The sequence below is a fragment of the Glossina fuscipes genome, unplaced genomic scaffold (assembly GCF_014805625.2).
Source record: "Glossina fuscipes isolate IAEA_lab_2018 unplaced genomic scaffold, Yale_Gfus_2 61594, whole genome shotgun sequence".
Lineage (NCBI taxonomy): Eukaryota > Metazoa > Arthropoda > Insecta > Diptera > Glossinidae > Glossina > Glossina fuscipes.
Window position 1 is genome coordinate 508,624 of NW_024003803.1, and position 20,335 is coordinate 528,958.

General features: G+C 35.9%; 1 long non-coding RNA gene across 1 annotated transcript in view; it reads left to right on the forward strand.

Moving 5' to 3' along the window:
• Window positions 1-19,112: 19,112 nt before the first annotated feature.
• LOC119643750 overlaps window positions 19,113-20,335 on the forward strand; it is a 4,107-nt gene continuing 2,884 nt past the window's right edge. Inside the window, exons 1-2 of the long non-coding RNA XR_005248419.1 lie at window positions 19,113-19,369; window positions 19,428-19,961. This is a non-coding gene — a long non-coding RNA (uncharacterized LOC119643750). The remainder of the gene's footprint in view (window positions 19,370-19,427; window positions 19,962-20,335) is intronic.

Consider the following 20,335-nt stretch of genomic DNA (forward strand, 5'->3'; position numbering starts at 1 on the left):
TCTTTTAATGGGTTTGATTCCTCGGATGATTTTCAAATCTCAAATCTATTTTCTGAGTATTTCCGACGAAACGCTTCGATTGCTAATTTCGATTTATCAGCAAACTACCCATATCCTATAACTAACTCGGTTTCAATACCTAACTTGGTTATTTCGGAAGATGACGTTTTTAAAGGCTTGAGCTCTCTAAAATATAGTTGTGCGCCTGGACCTGATGGAATTCCGTCAGATGTACTTAAATCTTGCGCTGTCGAGTTATGTGGTGTGATTTCAAAGATTTTTAACCAGTCCTTGAATATAGGTGTTTTTCCTCTGTGTTGGAAGAGTACTTTCCTTATTCCCATTCACAAAAGTGGAAGTAGACAACTTGTTGAGAGCTACACAGGCATAGCCAAGTTGAGTTGTCTTGCCTAAGCTGTTTGAGCGAATTATGACTCAACATTTGGCATTTGTCATTAATTCGTATATTTCTCCACACCAGCTTGGCTTTCGGAAAAGAAGATCTACGGTTACCAATTTGTTAGAGTTTACTTTTCTAGTGGCTCTCGCATAGATGTAATATACACTGATTTAAGCAAAGCTTTTGATTTGATTAACCATAACTTACATATCTTTAAACTTCAAGCCCCTGGCGTCCCTTTCTATTTAGTGAAATGGATAGATCCTTCAAGGTTCTGTTTAACTTCATCACTTCGGATGAACTCTCCGTTATGTTTGTCGTACAACAAGGCAGCCACTTAGGTCCCATTTTATTTATTTATACATTAATGATCTCCCATCGGTGATTAATTCCAGTCAGATCTTACTGTACGCTGATGCTGTGAAGCTGTTTTCTTCCTTCTCTCTAGAATCGCAATCACATCAGCTTGAAAGTGACTTGAATAATTTGGTTGCATGGTGCTCTTTGAATTTTCTGAAACTAAACCTAAATAAATGTAAGAAGCTTTCTTTCTCAAGAAGAAAGTCATTCATTACTCAGTATTTCATAGATTCGCATAAGTTGGAGGACGTCGATACGTTCACAGATTTAGGCGTTCTCATTGACCATAGGTTATGTTTAAATTTGCATGTTGAGCTCTCGTTAAGCAAACATAGGACCGCGCTTAGTTTCATAAAAACGTGGTCCAAAAAGCTTGATGATCCTTATATTACCAAAAGGCTGTAAATGGGTTTGGTTAGACCTACATTGAGTATGCCTCTGTTGTGTGGTCTCCTTCATATAGGTGCTATGTAGATTCTATTGAATCTGTTCAAAAGCAATTCTTGCTAATTGCCCTTAGAAATTTGGGTTGGGATCCAATTGCCTCTCTTCCTCCGTATGAAAATAGGTTGCTTCTGCTGTCCTTACTGTCTCTCGAAAAACGTAGATCTGTTCTTGGTGTTTCCTTCGTAATCAAAGTTTTAAATGGTTCTGTTGACTCGTCTGCATTACTTGGTGAAATAAGCTTTAATGTCCCCAACCGCTTCTCTAGGCACTTTACCTTGGTTAAGCTTAAACAATTTAAATATTATTATCAGCTGTTTAACCTGCTCAGAGTTGTTTGCAAGAACCCAAATTATGTCTATCACTTATTCTCATTATCGGACTCTTTAAAGTCCATTAAAGCAGCATTGCTTAATACGCATAATTTACCTATGTCGTACTCAAACTAGCTCTTAACCTTAAAATGTCACGATGAGTCGAAAATGAATTGTTGTTAACTATTATCGACTGCCGAGCTTATGCATGTTTGCGACGGCTTAGGGGTTATTTGCAATTTGGTCCTGTACCGGTTGTGGGTGTGGCTCTATGCTAGTTGTGTACATGCTTTGTTTCTTTTTTTTTCCTTCCTATTTGTTTTCTTGTACTTATGCTAAGTTTTAATATTAATTAATTTAAGATTTACTTTAGAGTCAATTGAACTCAACTGTCAAAATTTTTAGTTGAGTTTCTTGTATAAGTGGAATTAATAAATAAGTAAATAAATAAATGCTAAATAGAAAACTGTTATAGAGAAACCATTTTCAGCAATGGATGTCCCTGATCAAAATACATTTAACATTTATTATAAATTAATGTCCCATTACAAATCCACACCTTACTTTTAAAATGCTAATGTATTTACAAGATTGTTATAGGTTGTCTAATATATGGCAAGAAGGGAAACTAACAGCAAGTGCAAGATCGTAGGATGGAGTGTGGACAATGGCTGAAGATTAATACTTAACGATGAACGCGAATTCTTCACGGGACGACCACCACCACCGCACGCAACATTTGAAATGAATTCATCAAATAAAAGTCAACAAACCGGGCACATAAGCATCAAACCTATAATCTGTTGTAACCCAATCTTTAAAAGCTTTATCTCGTCGCTCCTTACATATCTTGTCAATCGGAGGTTCCGTATTACCCTGTACTCAGCTTGTCTTTCGATCGTAAGCAGAATAATTCTTTGGACCATTGTAACGTATTAAATCTCACCCCTTTAAGGATGATAACGAAGCAAGTGTGTGACTGCGTAACGGTGGGATCAACAATTGAACTGAATTTGCCTAGTCAGAACATGAATATCATAACTGCATAAACATACAGGCATATAGGCAGCATGGTGGAGCGAAAAGACGGTATGTCTAATTCTGTCAAGTTATTAAACGATGGATTCATCTGATAAAGCGTTGAATAAAGAATTCAACAGAGCCTCCAAGATCGTCTCAACACAAACACGTATGTGACAGAAACAAACGAAGACATACGACAAAAAGACTTTGAGTGGGTTTTCGAGATTAAGCCTGACGAATAATATTCAACTCAGATACTCCTTTTAGGCCTTATTGTGTCTCCACTCCTTAAAGTATGACTGGTAACCAAAGACTGTCACCAATAATCTGGAATTCATTTTACCTAATCGTTTTCACCAATTGAGTGTTATTCTACTATACCTTCAGATATGCCAATGGGTGTTCAAAAGGATCTTTATAGGCATTATATTGACATATCCGCAGCTTGGTTACATAGCTTATTATTAATCAAGATATCATTCGAATTTTACAATTTGAGCGTGCCTTCGTTTTGAATGGAACGCATAAATGCATTCCGAGAAATGCTTATCTCAGAATTTTGATGGGGTTGACTAGAGATTTGCAAAATTCTTTCTTGGAAAGGAAATCGTGCGAAATGGAGATGTTGGCAACATTGAAATAGACATAACACGTCACTATGTCCTTTTCAACATATCGTCACTTAATATTTTCTGTACTCTATAAATAATCCATCCTGCGCTTTTTGGTTTCTTGGAAAATATGCATAAGAAATAACTGTCAACGAAAAAGAAATGAACATCATATTTCGCTGGTTTTCACTTTTAATTACTACTAATTTTCTCACCGTTTATAATTTAATTATTGTCATAAAAATGTATCCGTAAATTCTTATTAAAAATAATTTGAGCAAAGGTGTTTCAGTTCTGCTTTGAAACTAATTGAAAGTGATTTTTGGAAGCTTACGATTTACGTTTGATTCTGGCCTTTGCCTGGACGGCACTAAAAATCAGTTTCATCATTGTTGTTACAAGTTGCTGCCTTTAAAACATGATGAAATGAAATAAATTCTTAGACTAAAAAAATACATTGAGCACTAGCAACACAGCCTATCGGCACTAATTTAAATAAATGTATATTAGATAATGAGCTTAGTAGTATTAATAAAGTAATATATTGAATTGATATTCTGTTCTGAAACTGATTGTAGAATGTTCAAAGGGTTAATCGTTCCAAATGCAATACTTCTAGCCAAGGAAAAATTGAGGCAGTCGCAGAGAATGTGCTTTATAGTAAGAGTTATTCCACAACAGCAGATTGGGGAAGAAGACTTCTTCAGGATCCATTGGTGAGTTGCAATTGTATGACCAAGGCGAATTGTCGAAAATGTTTGGATCTTGGTTTTCTCAACGTTTGTTGGATAAAAAGGTGGAATTAATTGAGGGTTAATGGAAGAGTAGTGTTGATGATCGTATTGTAAATTTCCTGCTGCAATTTTCTCTTTAACTTTTCTTCCAATGTATCTTTGAAGATCCAACTTTTCCATGACATTATCCATAATCAGAGGAGCAGAAGCAGCATACTTTGCCGCTCGATCAGCCTGCTCATTTCCCAGTAAGCCGATGTGACTTGATACCCATAACATTTTAATTTTTCCGTCGGGTGTAGTAATTATATTCCTTAATTTGTTGATGGTGCTCTATCTCGAAGTCGAAGGATTCCGAACAGCTTGTAATACAGACAACTGTCGGTTTTGAGTTTGTTTTTATGGGCAAGGTTGGCAGCGTGAAGGATAGCTCTGGCTTCGGTTGTGAAAGTTGAAGTACTTTCGTGAAATATGTGGTTGAGAAGAACCCGTCCTGTAGCGTCTACCACCGTACAAGCAGGAGGCAGACCAGAAGATTTTGAGCCGCCTGTTTTAAAAAGGTTCCAACCAGTACTCTCCAATACTTGGATTTTTTCAACTATTAGATTCCTAAAGACGTAATTTGGAGTATCTTCTTTCTTGTGCATAGACAGTGAGATGTCAAAAGAGCAGTCTTTCAAAATCCAGGAAGGTTTAACACTAAAAGAGCGGGAAGTCTTTAAGGGAATGCTCAATTCCTTTGCGACGCACAAACAATGGTCAATTGCAGAATCTGACTTTAGAATTTTCTTCGCAATAATAATCTTTCTTACGTCATCACCAAGAATGGATTTGTTTGAATTAAGAAGCTTGGGGACTATTTTAACTTCTAACTCATACAGTCTATTTTCTAAAGTTGGGAGACCAGTTTCAATTATAATATTATTTATGGGCGTCGTCCGAAAAGCATAACAACTTGCTCTAACGGCTTGGTGATAGACCGGTTTAAGGATGTTGATATTAGATTTGCAGCTATTGCCATAAATTATCAAAGCATAGTCAATCTTAACACAAGCATTTTGATAAGATAAGCAATAGTGTTAATATGTGCGTGGCTTCTCCAAGCAACGTACTGTATGAAATTTACCCTTGTTAAAAGGCAGTTTTTTACCCGAGACAGTGTGCTTTCCAACGATAATTGTTGGAAAACGTGAGCCCGAGAACATGGAGCGTCTGCACATTTTGTACTCTATGCATCAGTAGGTTTCCTGCATCGCACATTTGTTTTCGACAAATGTGCATTTTTTTAGATTTTTGTGTAGAAATTTTAGTGCCGGACGAGTTTGCCCATGCGGAGATCTCTCGTCCAATAGATTCGAGGATGTTGATTGCTTTCGTGTTGTCTCTTTCTTTTGTAAAAATATACATCGTCCGCGTAGAGACAAGGTTCCACTCTTGGTACACGGCAAAGAATTTTGCTAATTTCGTTGAAGGCGATCTGGAAAAGCATGACAGAGAGAGGAGATCCTTGCGGAACGCTATTCATTTGCGGGAAGGAATCCGAAAGATGATTGTTGATTCTAACCTTGAACCGCCGATGCGACATGAATGATTTGATGTAGTTGAAAAATTTGGGTCCAACATTCCATGATTTCAAGAGTCTTAAAATAACATGAAGACCAACTCTGTCAAATGCTTTTTCAAAATCAATTGAGAGAATTGTTACGTGATTTCGTTCGGAAATTGCTTTGCTTGTGAAATAATCAATATGTAACAAAGCGTCGATGCACCATTTACCCCGCTTGAAACCAACTTGTTGCTTTGTTATCAGGTTCTTGGAGTTAAGATAATCTAGATGCTATAATCTTTTCCAATACTTTTGCGAGGCAAGATAAAAGAGAGATTGGGCGATAATCCGATGAGATGGAGACATTTTTAGACTTTGGAAGTGGAATAACTGCTGTTAGTTTCCACATGTAGAGTATATGGCCAGTAAGAAAAACCGTATTATATAGGTCCACCAATTTCTTCTTACTTGAATTAGACAGCGCACTGATCATTTGGTAGGAGATGCGTTCTAGGTGTCTTCCCCTTCCATTTGGAAAGACAACTTTCAAGTTCTAAGGTAGATATGCAATTTTCGGGGAAGGTGGCACATCTGTCAATACAATTTGAAAGAGAAATTAGGGTCCTTTTATTTCAGATGAAAGCACTGGAAAAGTTGCTGTCAGAGAAGTATTCGCACCACATTTTTCCATAGTAATTAGAAATATCATGTGCGTCAATTAAAGTTCCATTGGGAGTGCAGATGGCAGAAATTTCGTTCAGGTTTAAAGCCCCATTGAGTCTGTTGATTTTGTTCCAGACAACTTTCATTGATGTATTCCTGTGAATCCCTCTCGAAAAAAGTTCGAAACCAAACGCCTTTGATTTTCGTAATTCCTTCCTGAATAGAGCATTGGCCTTTTTATATAATAACAAATGATCATGATCAGGACTTCTCTTAAAGCGGTGCCATAGATCCATTTTATTTTTCCTCAAAAACGAAAGCGTGTTGTTCCACCAAGGAACCATAGCTCGTTTAGAAGAGCTGTTGGATTGAGGAATAGAAAGATGAGCACCCCTGCGAATCGCTTTAGTCATAATAGCAGCATCATGGTTGCAGTTCCCGCTAAATGGCTTTGAATTCAGAAATGACTCGGCCTGTTTGGAGTAATTGATCCAATCCGCTTTATCTAGTAGGAATTTGGCCTGTTTTGCTGGAGTAGCAGAGGACATTGAAAGTTTAAGATCGATTATGATTAGAAAGTGATCACTATTATGTAGATCATCAGAAATAGACCAGGAAACCAAAGGAAGAAGTGAGGGAGAGCAACATGTTCAATCAATACGTGAAAAAGTATGATGAGTTGAAAAGTGCGTTGGTTTTCCATCATTTAATATGCAGAGATTGTTTTGAATGAAGGCCTTTTGTAAAACGCTACCACGAGTGTTGTTCACTGTTGAGCCCCAGATGGTATTCCAGCTGTTAAAAGTCGCCGCATATAATTAATGGGGGGAAGAGAACGGAGAATAAATTGTAGAGTTCTTGCTGAGAAAACAATTGCGAAGGTGGAATATAGAGCGAAAGCTCCGTAAATTTTATGTTTAACATTATTTGTATCGCTACGGCTTGTATGTTTGAGCTTAAATTTATGCGTTTGTGATCTTATAAAAACACCAACTCCTTGTTTGGAATATGAATGTTGATCAGCATTCGTGAAATATCCAGTAAATGATTTGGGTGGAATAGGATTAAAAGAGGTTCGACAATGGGTTTCTTGAAGCGATATAAATGTTGGACTGAGATCACTTACGAGTGTACGGAGTTCATCAAAATTGTTAAGAAGTCCCTCAATGTTCCATTGTAGAATTTTAAAAACTTAATTTAATTGTAGTGACATGGAGTGGACTGTAGGTTAAGTTGACATGTCAGCGTCTCCGTCGAAAATGTCACTATAAGAATTTTGCGTGAATGATATGTTCTTACCAGCAGAATAATCTGTACTTAGGTGTGTGCGTAAATTTGAAGTGCAACGAGTGGGCACACGTGAATGCTTTGAAATTGAAGGTTGATTGAGGGATGACAGATTGGATTCATTACAGCTTGTAATTTGTTGAGTAGAGTTGAAAACTGGTAATTCTGGGGGATTTAGTTTATTAGATTTTGGCATATGTGTTGTTGTTTTAATTTTTTCAATATTTGCTGTTGTTTTTTTTTTTTCAATATTATTTTCGGCGGACAATGGAACTGGTTTCGCAATGTAATTTTTGGTTAATGGTAGAACAAGTTTTTTGTTGGAAGGAGTTGGAGTTAAAGGCTTATTAAGCACTATTTGCGTGGCGACAACAGCGTAGGTATTGCTTTTGATGATTCTTTGGCTTCCACATGGATTAATTTCCCGGTATTTGCGTCGTGCTTCAACCATGCTACAGTAATTTTCTGTTTTGATTTTTAGAATTTCACGCATTTGTATAAAACGTGGGCATTTTTTATCTAACGCAGAGTGTTGATCGTTGCTATTTAAGCAGAAAATACGGGCACAGCTTTCAGTATGTGGAGAAAGACCACAGTTAGCACAGGATAGAGGACTGGTGCATCTTTTTGCCGTATGGCCCAGGCGTTGGCAGTTTTTACACCTCATGGGATTTGGAATGTGGAGTTCTACTTTACATTTGTACCAAGCTACATCAACTGTTGCCGGTAGCCGATAGCTGTCAAAAGTCAAAATTAATTCTTCCTGTAAGGGAACGGCTTTTTTTATTGTCATTTAATTTGGTATATTTATAGACTTAAGTCACTCCTAGACTGCCCATTTCGCGCACAATTTCATCTTCCGGCACATGCTTTAAGCATGGGGCATAAACTACGTCTTTAACCGAGTTCAGTTTGTCATGCAGTTTAGCGGATATAGGGCATAACTTGGTTAATGATTTAGACTTTATGAGCTTTGCGGTTGCGCTCGGTTTCCCAGCGAGGACCAGTAAACTCCCATTGCGTAGAATTGAGATGGAGTCGATGTATGTTGTAATGCTATCTAGAGCTTTTTTATAGCAAAAGGGCTAATTTGAGAAATTCTAGCATCGGTTGAAGAAATAACAATATATTTTTTATCAATAGGAGTTATGTCACTGATTGGCAACACCGGAAAATCGGAATTTTTACTTTTTTTTTCTTAGGGGGATGTGTCAGCTAATAGATGAAATCTATTCGAGTTTTTATCTGGCGGCCCCGGGGCCATTATGCCTTATGGTTGTCTATTGTTTATTATTTGTGAAATAACTAATCACTTGAAAAGGTTTGGGAAACTACTGAAGATAATGTCAAATGTTTTTAATTTTTTTTTGTATTTAAAGGAAACACGTACGGTATCCGCGATGATAAGTTTTAGCAATAAACACACAAAAAGTTCAACAAATTTTAATAAGTTTGAAAACTTTTAAAAACGTATAACGTAATAAAGTAATTAAATAAAAGAGTAAATTGCAAAAATTTTTCCACAAAGAGAAAAATATGACCACAGCCCTTGAACAGAGTTGCCGTCTTGAGCAAAGCGTATACAAAGATGCAATTAACTTAAATCTTGTATAGGGACATTCAAATCAGTAGAAGGATATGCCAATTTGACTACTTGTGCCAATGATATAAAATTTTACAGTGAGAATACAATCATCCTATTTAGAAGCTAATTGGAAGTATAACGAGTAATTTTCAATCGCACTAAGTAGTATTGAGTCAGAGTTTGTTGAGCTCTAAAACGCAGTCATGCAAGCCGATTGGGAAATTGGGGACGATAAAACGACGCCTGTAGAACAATAGTGGCATCGTGGGAGGATAAAGAATGGTGAAGAGCATTGAATACAAAAGGAAACACAAATATTGCATGCGGGATTAAATAAATAAAGAGATTGAGTTGAATTACGTCCGAACAGAAATTCACGAAATAGATATTCTAAGCTAAAACCTGGTAAAGGAAAAACATGCAAAGGGTTAGGATTAATACAAAGCAGGTAAAAGTTCTTGAAAAGCAACTTTGCCTTGCGACCTACACATTGTACTGAAATTACTTTTCGAACGTAAATTCATTCTGTGTTTCTCTACTCGATTAACATTCACACATTTTAAAGCTTACAAGTTTTAGAATATTTAGCGTTAATTACATTTAGATAAACGTTACGGACACAGTGCAACCAAAACCAAAGCTTTTCCCACTTAAATAAATAATTTGTATTATTAATGGAAAAATAAATAATCTTAATCCCTATTTCGGGAATAAATATGGGCTAATCAACGCTTTAGGAAAAGGACTTAACAATGTAGCAGGCCTATGCATAAGGACGATAAATCTCAAATAAAATCTTATTTGACGTTGTACTTTTAAATCATTAACAGTGTTATATCTATTTAAACACATATCGTTGCTCAACATAGAAATCAAAATTTGACGCTTTTAGGATATAAAATGCAAAATAAAGACAATTTTAAAAAATGTAATAGAAATTCTGGAAATGAAACTATATTTACGGCTCTGATATAGTAAATAAGCAATAATATTTCACTTTTATGAAAGTCCACATATGTCATGGAGGGAATGTTCTATTAGAATAATTCCTATGCTCATTGTATCAATATGTAAACGATATAAATACGTATAACATGTGGATGTATCTTATAATATTTGTTATAAACGTAACCGGTAGGTGAGATTGTTAATCTCACTCGTTGCGAGAATTTTTTTAACGGGAGAAAAAGAGAAAAGAAGACAACTGCAACTGACTTCGCTAATTCGAGCGTTTGGTTTTTTCCTCTTAGCATTCTGGGTAACAAGAGGATTTTAAAGAGAAACAAAAAAAATGAAAATGTAGACGAATGAGTAAAAAAATGTCATTAAACAAACACAGTGTTAAAAAAAAAACAGTGTTAAATTATATGGAACAAAAATTTAAATTGATGGCTCACTTAACACTTAGCGTTACAAATATTATGAAATACATTTACGAATTTGGGTACATGTCAACACGAGCAGTATGAAATTTGGAAAGAAATAAGAAGACCTTAACGCCATATTGAAAGAAAAAAAAAAATGGGGAATTTCTAAGAAACCATAAATCATGATGATAACTTTTACTATATGAAAATTAATTTGATTGAAGTCACAAAAATATGCATAAGCAAACTACTGTTTGGTTAATCGATGAACTTTGCTTTAATACCTACATAAATAAACATGTAACTTTAAAATTTTTCTAAACTCGGACAAAGTTAACTATATAAAAACTATTAAAAATTTCACAAAACAACGTTTACAAATTACATTAAAAAAAAACAAATGATCTAAAAGAAAAATAAAAGATGTGAGGGCCTTTCCGGCCCATATGCCTGGGGCTGGGGTAGCTTAGCGGTCCAGGGAATACAAGAAATTTATAATATACTTGGTCGGTTGTAAGAATTCACACTTTATTCACAATCTCAAAATCGTACTTCCGCGAGCGAGCCGTCGCTCTCAACATTACTCACAAAACTCTCCAACAAAAACTAACTTAACTATTCTACCCTACTCTATTCTTAATCTATTCTTATTCTACTCTTATTCAATTAATATTCTATTCTTATTGTATCCCTACCCTATTCTTAATTTATTCTTATTCTCTAACCTTTTCTCTAGCTTACTCTCTAACTTATTCTCTAACCTATTCTCTATCGTAAACTAACACTCCCTCCCCACCAGAAACGGAGAACCCGTGAGGCCAAAGCGAAGGACGACTTTGGCTCCTCATAAGGCATATACACATAATGTACATTAAAGGGAGCTTACATACGTAATCCTAGTATAATAAAAAAAATTATAATACAGTTATAAAACCAACAGTTACAGAGAATATAATTACAACACAGTTGCACCACAATTGGTTCATTTTCATATAAGAGGCCGTAATCGTACGAAAATGAATATGCGAACAACAGAAATTTGGAGATCCAGTTATTGTTATGTCATCGTCTGCACAATATCGTCATCATCAGGAGTAGCAAACCATTGGACAACAGGTATTTATATAATTAATTTATTATAATTTAAAATATGATTTAATTATAATCAAACATACCTATATTTTTTTTTTGCAAATTAGTTAATCTCTTTTTCTTAATTTAATTTAAAAATCTAACTCAATTTAATGCGGTAAGTGTTTTTCTTTTGTTATATAAGAGAGAAGTAGATTAGAGAGATCATCGGACTCAACTTCGAGCCTTCCATTGGAAATCATTGGTTGAAGAAGATCATATGTACGGTAGTGTACAGAATGGTTCAGGGCTTAGGATCTGTCCGTTCGACAAGTAGGTTACGCTCATAGTTTTATTTCTATAAACGTAAAGCACCTGTATTTCTTTTAGATGTAATCGTCTGTGATGTATCCGTGGTAAGCAAATTTTAAACTGCTCCATATCTCCCGCTCTAGCTAGTTTAGCGATGACACGTGCGTCCATCTTCACAACCTCTGGTCTTCTTCAAGTAACACTTAAGGGTAGCTCGAAAAATAAAGTCAGTAGTTCGATAGTTACGATATAACTGAAACTGTATATACCTACACGTATAATTCCAAGATGGTTACAATATGAATGTCTCGAATTTGTGGATGACTGACAGAGATAACTTTGATTACATGTAGATCAATGATTGCGATCGTATGATTATCACAAAGAATGGTTTATTGGGTGCAATGCTTACTTAAAATAATCATAAATTTCTTAATCCACCACAACAAAAGAATTTTTTTTTGCTTCGCAATGACTATGCAATAATTTGAAATCCATTCTTTCGCATAAGTCGTGTCTTCATTGGCGCGTTTTATATTTTGTTTTATGTAGTTAATTTAAATCAAGTAATAATACCTTTTTAGCAGCAGGGAGGCTTTACCATATTGGTTTTATTGTCCTATTGCGACTGTCTGTTTTTTCTATACACTTAGTTATCAGTTATCTGTCTGGTTAATTTGTCTAAACATTTCGCGGGAGCCCTACCTAACTCAGTAGTTTAACTGAGAACTGTGTGTCTGGTGGTGTTGTAGATTTGCCAGTGTATAAGTTTACCTACAAATGACTGTCCAAAGCCCGGAGTTTGAAGACTTGCCCTATACATCTCGTCTAAATTGCACTATAGAGCAGTTTTTTGAATGTTTGAGGAGGGGATCTGTTGTCTATTTACCCAAAACAGATATGTCCGCATTCGAAAGAATCCGCAGTGACCGGCTTGCCATGTACTCCAATATTGTAATATCCGAAGATATTAATTGATACTTATTACACCTAGATAAAGCCTTTAACGTAGGAGCCATGGGCTTTAGAAATGGTCCCTCTTGCAGACATAATTGTTTACCGGCTTATTTTAATATTCAGCAACAATCCATCTCACTTATCGATTACTTTCTTATAAGTGATAATCTCTAGTCTGTACACTATTGTCAAGTTTTTGCCCCTGGTTCTTGGTATCATGCGTTAATCCCTTCATCGGTGTCTGGCAACTCCTCGGAATTGGAGATGATGTCTATTATAAAAACTCTAATAAAGCTAATATTAACGCAATCATTGGGTATTTACGAGAAATTGATTTGCACATAATAATCGTCTCTTCAAAGTTACACAGGGTATTATGAAGGAACAACTTCATTTATTGTTGAATAACCGGAATGCCCTGCATGATGCCCAGTTCGATTTTGGCCTGAACCTTGCCCCTCGAAACTTTTAATCTCCGTCACGTAGTTCGTTAGGGACAACATCAATGTTGGTAATATCTGTGTTCTTGTCGCTCTCGATTTAAGAAAAGCATTTAACAGAGTCCACTAAGATTATTAACAAATTGTGTGATAAACTCAACTTTTCTCGGAATGCTTGTAAGCTTATGTGGCCTTCTGTTTCGGCTTGTAAACAGGTTGTTCTTGCGAATGACCGTAATTCTTCCCTAACTGAGACTATGTCTGGTGCACGTCTAGTTTCCGTTTTGGGCACCCTATTGTTTAATCTCTTCGTAAACGGTCTTGAGGATGATGCAGATGATGTCTTCCTGCTTAATAGAGGTAATGAAAATAATTCACACTCGATTGAAAAAAATATTAACGAGTCTTTAGCAATTTTTAACTCCTACATGATAGATAATAAAATTTGCATTAATTCCAGCAAGACTAAGCCCTTATTCTTCAGTTCTCCCCTTCCTGGATCATTTAAACTCAATATAGAAATATCTGGGCATTTCATTGATCTTGTATATTCAATTCTTGGGGTAATCCTTGATTCAAAACGCAACTTTGGCCTCTACATTGGCAACGTCCTCGCTAAAGTTTATCTTATACTCCGAAACTTGTACAATCTAAATCTTTATCTTCCTGTAAAGATTTAAGATACCATTGCGTGTCTCTTCCCTACGACGTATGTTAACTGTTGTAATGAGTTGCTTTCTTGGTGCCTAAGGTATAACTTAGATAGACTTCAAAGTAATATTAACTGTATAACATCCTTTATATTCGTCAAACCTAGAGATCATATCTCCTCCCTCATGCTTTCTTAAAATTCGCTTTTTCCGATCGTTTAAAATTTCTTACCTACCTCTACATAATCATTCAAAATCTATCCTCAAGCATTTTAATTAAAGGAATGGATTTCTTTAAATCGAAAAGGAACCCTTACGTGTTAATATGACCTTTTTCTAGCTCATTAGTCAAACGATCCTTTGCCGTTCGTGTTGCTAGACATTGGGATGGGTTTCCACTGAGGCTGAAATCCTTGGATGACTCCTTAATACGTTTAGAAAATAATTGGCTGCGCTGCTAAGATCATAAATTATACTTTGATTCTGGTAGGAATGAATGGTTAAGGAATTTATGGAGCAAATAAAAGACGGAAGCAGCCATCTAGTTGGCTCCTATACCCACTTATGTTATTGGTTATTTTTGCACATGAAATGTATATACGTAACTAGTTAGTAGGCCTATAGCTTTATTGTTACTTAATAAATGAATAAATAAAAAGAAAAATATACTTCTATCTGTCACCTGCGACAAATGTAACTTGGTTTAACGCTACGCTAAACGTACTAGAATTAAGCCTATTTCAATTTAATAATATTCTTAATAATTTGAATAGCCTGCTAGATTTGGTTTGTATTACTGATATTTCCAACTATGTATTGCAATGTTTTTATTCTGTCGTCCTGCCAGAGGACAAATACCACCCCTTACCAATTTCGCGGAATTAAATCATCTCCTGTCTATGGAGAGACAGTTTTTTATTCCAAGAGCGGTTTTCCAAATATTTCCTCTGACTTGGATAAAGTCATTGATTTATTTTATAGCAGACTCGACAACTGTTTTTTTATGACAGTGCCTACAAAGTACCGTAAAAACGGTTAAAAGCTTTCACGAAGTTAAGAGCTACAAGACGACACCTTGGTTTTTGTTATTAGAATTGTTATAGAAATATGCAGTAAAGCCTTTCAATATGGGATATGGAGAATAAGATGTGGTTCTTGCAAGCATACAATCTGCGGAGCACTATCCTTGATCAATAATTTTAACTCGTTTATTGTAATAACCAGTAACATACCATTGTAAAATCCTGATTGTTGTGTATATCACAATTAATTAAATCAATATGCGATATGTACAAACAAAGAAGACATGTATAGTATACTCCATTTACAGCAATGCTGCCAAATATTGGCAACCATTGCCCCACAGAGGCAATGCATAGCATGGATTAAGATCTATGTCATACATCGTCGCACAATAAGGCAGAGGAACCACAATTAAAAATGCATAGTAACATATGTATAGCATAGCTAAATATAAACAAACAAAGAGAAAAAAAAAGTATCAGACGGCTGAAGAAGCCTGCAACATAACGGAAGATATTTAAAAAAAAAGAAAAGTTAGCGAATAAAGGCGCAGAGGGTAAGCGTATGAGGGCGGAGAGAAATTATGGACAGATATACAAAAAACTAAACATTCGACAGAAAGTGTGCCTAATTCAGAATGGTCTGCATAAATCGCAGGTTCTTATATCGAAATGCATAGATCAATGTAGAGGTTTTAGTGCACAGCTAGTAGCTGGTTATGAACAATTTCTACAAGCCATAAGTTCTTCTTGTATTAACAGGACAGATGGGTTCCGAGCGATACTATCCACACCAAGCTGTTGCACGTCGCTGCAGCAGAAGCTTTACGCTTTTGCGCTGAACTCTGAAGTAAAAAAGTGGTTACCTTGTGGTATCGGTGCAAGAAAAGGTTATAAGTAAGAAGAATCAGGCTCCATTGAAGATATATTGGAATAACTTTAGATCTGCAATTCATGAATAGTTAAATTCAGCGTAGTTTTAAACGGTATGGATTTTGTGGTCAAGAAGTGCTCTTCGCACAGGACAATCCACTACACAAATTATTATTCTCGATAATAATGCAGGTACCACCGAACATAACATTGTCGCAACGTCTGAGTCACATTCGTTAGAAACGAAGCTCTCAGAGCACAACACGAGTGCATACACGTGAGTAAGTGACGTAGGGAAATTTTTTAGGTAATCGTGATATTAAAGCACATATCGTCTGAGCAACAATAGCTCCACTGCTATATTAGGACACTGGTACTTCGAATGAAATGATGACGACGATGATCTACAACCTCGCGTTCTAAAGTTACACGGTAAATTGTAAAGACTTTCTGAAAATCATAACCTTTAACTGATTCACATTTCCTAGTAGCTATGCACTACGACTTATGAATTCTGATTCCTGCCGTATGAGAGACCCATCGGCAACATCACATTGTAAAATATACACAACTGAGATTGACAATATTAAAGACTTGGGGTGTGTTCGAAAATATCAAGAAGGTTTTACGCAAGACAAGAGGTAATATTGTTAATAGACCAAGTATAGGAGGAAAATCCAAAGCTAATGTAAAATGGTTGAACACGAACCGCTATGTACTAAGATCTTTGGAATATCAGCTGCATACTGAATAGTTATGAATTGATCACCGAAATAAGATGTATAGCGTCAGCGACACATTTCGTAACGTTAAGTCGCAATAATTTACATTGGTTTGATATTCGAAGAGTGTTATTGATGGTTGTAGAAAGAACTGGTGAAGACCCATGTAATCTGAACAGCTCAGCGAATCGTTAACGAATATCCGGTGATGATCGGTAGAAACTTCATGACATGTATCATGATTTTCATAAAAAATTTCGATACCGATTTCCATTGGTGAGTAAAAGGTTACTTGTGGTAAATTGGGTCCGAGAAACGAGAAATCCTACACCCTTATTTCGTTGTATGAGTTGAAGATCGTCCACCATTTGATACCAATCGAGGATTCTAATACTTAGGTGGTGTGTGCTCTCGTTAAACGCCAACGGAGACTTGCGAGATGTATGAATATGTGACAACGAATCAACCACGTCCATATGCAAAAAAAGTCGCATGATTGCTACATGTGGCGCCTGTTTCAGCTTTCCTTAAAGAGGGTATGGAAGGACTCATACTAATAAATTAATTTGAAAGGAGAATATGCTTTCCATATAGTCAAAATGTAGACATAAATTACATTAGATAAATAGTACTTAAGCTGTGGGGTACGACTATGGACATTCAACCCTGTAGATCAGAAAAAGCAATTGCAAACTCTATAAAAAATAAATCTCGAAATTTGAAATTAAAATAGACTCAAATGTTGCCCACGCGATTCGCAAATACAAGAGAAGGAAACAAAAAAGTTGGATATTCAAGAACCAGGAAATTTGCCAGACCAAACTATGAATAATGCAGTTTCTCAACCTCAAAATAGAAGTATGAGTTTAGATCAGCGAGGAGTATACGTAGCAGTTACTTGCAATATTCAAGAAGAAATGAGTGATAATAACAAAACTTCTCATAGTTGGTAACGCTAGAACTGACAAGATCTACGCACAAATCATATTAAAAAAGTTGTAAAATTTTCTGCGTTAACAGGTGTTGCGGCCACATTAATAATCGGTTCAACATTACATAATACACCTAAATTACTAGTACACAAAGATGGAAATGCTAATGTTAACTGGTAAGTCCGCAAGCATGAGGCGCATTTCATGAAAAGAAATAACATAATTTTTTATTTATGAAAAATCGATGGTTCACTATGAAATGCCAAGCATGACAGACTGGAAAAAGTTAAAAATTATGACATCGTTACGCAACTTAATGCGATTGCCACCAGGCGAGCAGTATTTAACAGCAACGTATTTATAGCGAATATTGACATTGATGAAATTGAAAACACTATGAGGGAAAAGGACGATTGGATTGGGTTAATGGGTTTTATGTAGAGCAAGTGTACTGGATTTTCTATCAATAAACCACTACATATATATTCAACGAACAAGCAAGTATTACAGTGCAATTATAAAATAATTTAAAGAACTTAGAGAGAGATCAATACAAAAATTGAACTGAAGAAATTTCAGTGGAGTTCAAACCAGAAAATAAGAAAATATTTGGTAGAACTATGTTAGCTTAAAAGAAAATATTAGAAATTAGAAACACCATAGCGTACCTACAAACGTTTTCAAAGTGTGCGTGATCAGTTCAAACATAAGAAAAGTGTACGTAATACTAACTTATGGATGCGACCCGAACCGGAAATGATGTAGATGAAGTAATACTAGTGAAAATCAATCAGACAGGAGATATATCTAAGAAGCTGGACAACCCACGTTCCCTCTGGAATTATATGAATGGTCATCGACATTCTAGTCGAAAATTAAGCGGTTGTGCTGTATGGAATGACCGTGATAATAAAAAATACTTAGATATGCTCAAGAGCTACATTCCAATTGTTAATCCTATTACAATGCCTTCAATTCCTTTCAGTAGTCTCAGTAACACACCCTTTTCATTGCATGAGCTAATGTATGTTTTACATTCCAGAAAGAGAGCTACTGCTGCAGGTTGTGATTGATTCAAGTATGACATGCTCAGAGCACTGTCTGGAGGAAGCTTTAGCATTCTTTTGCATGCAATTAACAACTGCTGGTCCACCAACTTTATACCCTCTGATTTGCGTTGCATCAAAATAGTTCCCATTCCCAAGCCAGGTAAAGACTTAAATGATTTAAGTAGCTTCAGACCAATTTCACTGATATCTGTATTCATAAAGACTATCAACCTCATGGTTAAGGAGAGACTAACTGCTATCCTGAAAACTGAGCACATTATTCCAGCTCGTTCTTACGCCTATCAAAAACGCAAATCTACGAATATGTGCGTTAATGAACTGTGTTTTCTCATAGACAGCTTAAAAAAAGCAGGGAAAATGGTTGTCATGCTCTCCCTGGACATCAGCAAAGCCTATGACTGTGTCAACTTGATTAAGCTTGGTAGAATTCTCTTAAACTTTTCGATTCCTCTTCAAATGGCTGTGGATACTTAATATTTTATCCAAGCGTGTGTTGGTGATGGGCACCAAAATAGTTGAAATATGTGGTGGTATCCCACAAGACAATTGTTTAAGCCCCATACTCTTCAATTTATACGCAGCTTCTTTCCATGATCTTCAAGATGACAAAACTCATATTTTTCTAATTGTATCTGCGGACTCATCTTTTTCAGCAGCTGTCAATAACCTCTCGATGAAAGCGAACTCGTTTTTCGATGCATGCGCTGATCTTAACCCCAGCAAGACAAACACAATTTATTTTGCCAAAGGTTCTAAACAAGAAATCAGACTTCTTATCAAAGGTACTCAGGTTAATCAAGTAAAATCTCTTCTATTTCTTGGGAGAATTTTATATGACAGCTGAACCCTTAGTGGGCATTATGAAAAGGCGTTCAAAGATTGTCAGTCTGGATGCAACATCATCAAACTCATGACAAACAATAAGGCAGGCTTGCCTCCCAAAAATGCTTTGACCGTTGTCATGAGACTCGATACTTTTATTGCCGGTTGAGTATATATCTTTTCCTGACAAAGAAATAAAATAATAAAAAAAAAAAATGAAAGGGTCCCGTCGGTTGTCTACCGTCCGTTTGTCCACCGTAAGTTAGTCGGTAGTCGTCTGGCGTCTGCCCTACATATGCACACCCCCCCTTTCGTCTTTCAGCTACAGCGGCGGCAGCTGTAACGCTTAGCCACTCATCGGGGACACAAAAAAGAAAAGGGAATTAAACAAACTAAAATAACTTACAATACTTGATGCGATCGGTGTCGAGGCGAGGTCGGTTGCGGTAGTTGCTACACCGGCGGTTCCTGTTCACAGCAAGGAAGTAGGAAGTTCGTTTTAAGTAGTCAGCACAATCACAACACAGCTGGGATGTAGGTGCATGGGGGTGCACGTAATTCGTAAGCTACTGAAACTGGAAAATTATTCTTCTTCCCCTTAACGCATCTTGACTGAAGTAAACACATTGATCCTTTTTTTTGTTTAGTTTCCTTTTTATTTTTTTTCTTCCTATCCTTTTTTTTCTTTTAACAGGTAGTGTCGTCAACAAAAACTTCGAGTTTTCCACACTAACGTTTAAGAAAGAATTTATTTCGGTAAGAATTTATAAATTACTAGAGTATTCCTTTTTCTCCTCGTTTTTCATAATCTACCAAACGCACTTGGCTTTTTGTTCATGGTGATTTGAAGAATCATGCTATTTTATCAAAAAACTAGTGATTATTTTCCTTTTTGGATCATTGGATTAAAACCCTTTTTTTTTTTCTTTTTTTTCTTCTATAATTTATTAAACGCACGCATACAAGGTAAAAATGTAATAATAGTTCAGGTGCACATCAGTACTACAATCATGAAATCTAAGTAGACATTTTTGTTTCACGACTAAAGGTTACAATTTAAGCAACTATTTCTGTTTCTTGAACAAAATTTAAAATGTAATAATAATTTCAATGCACATCAGTGTTACAGC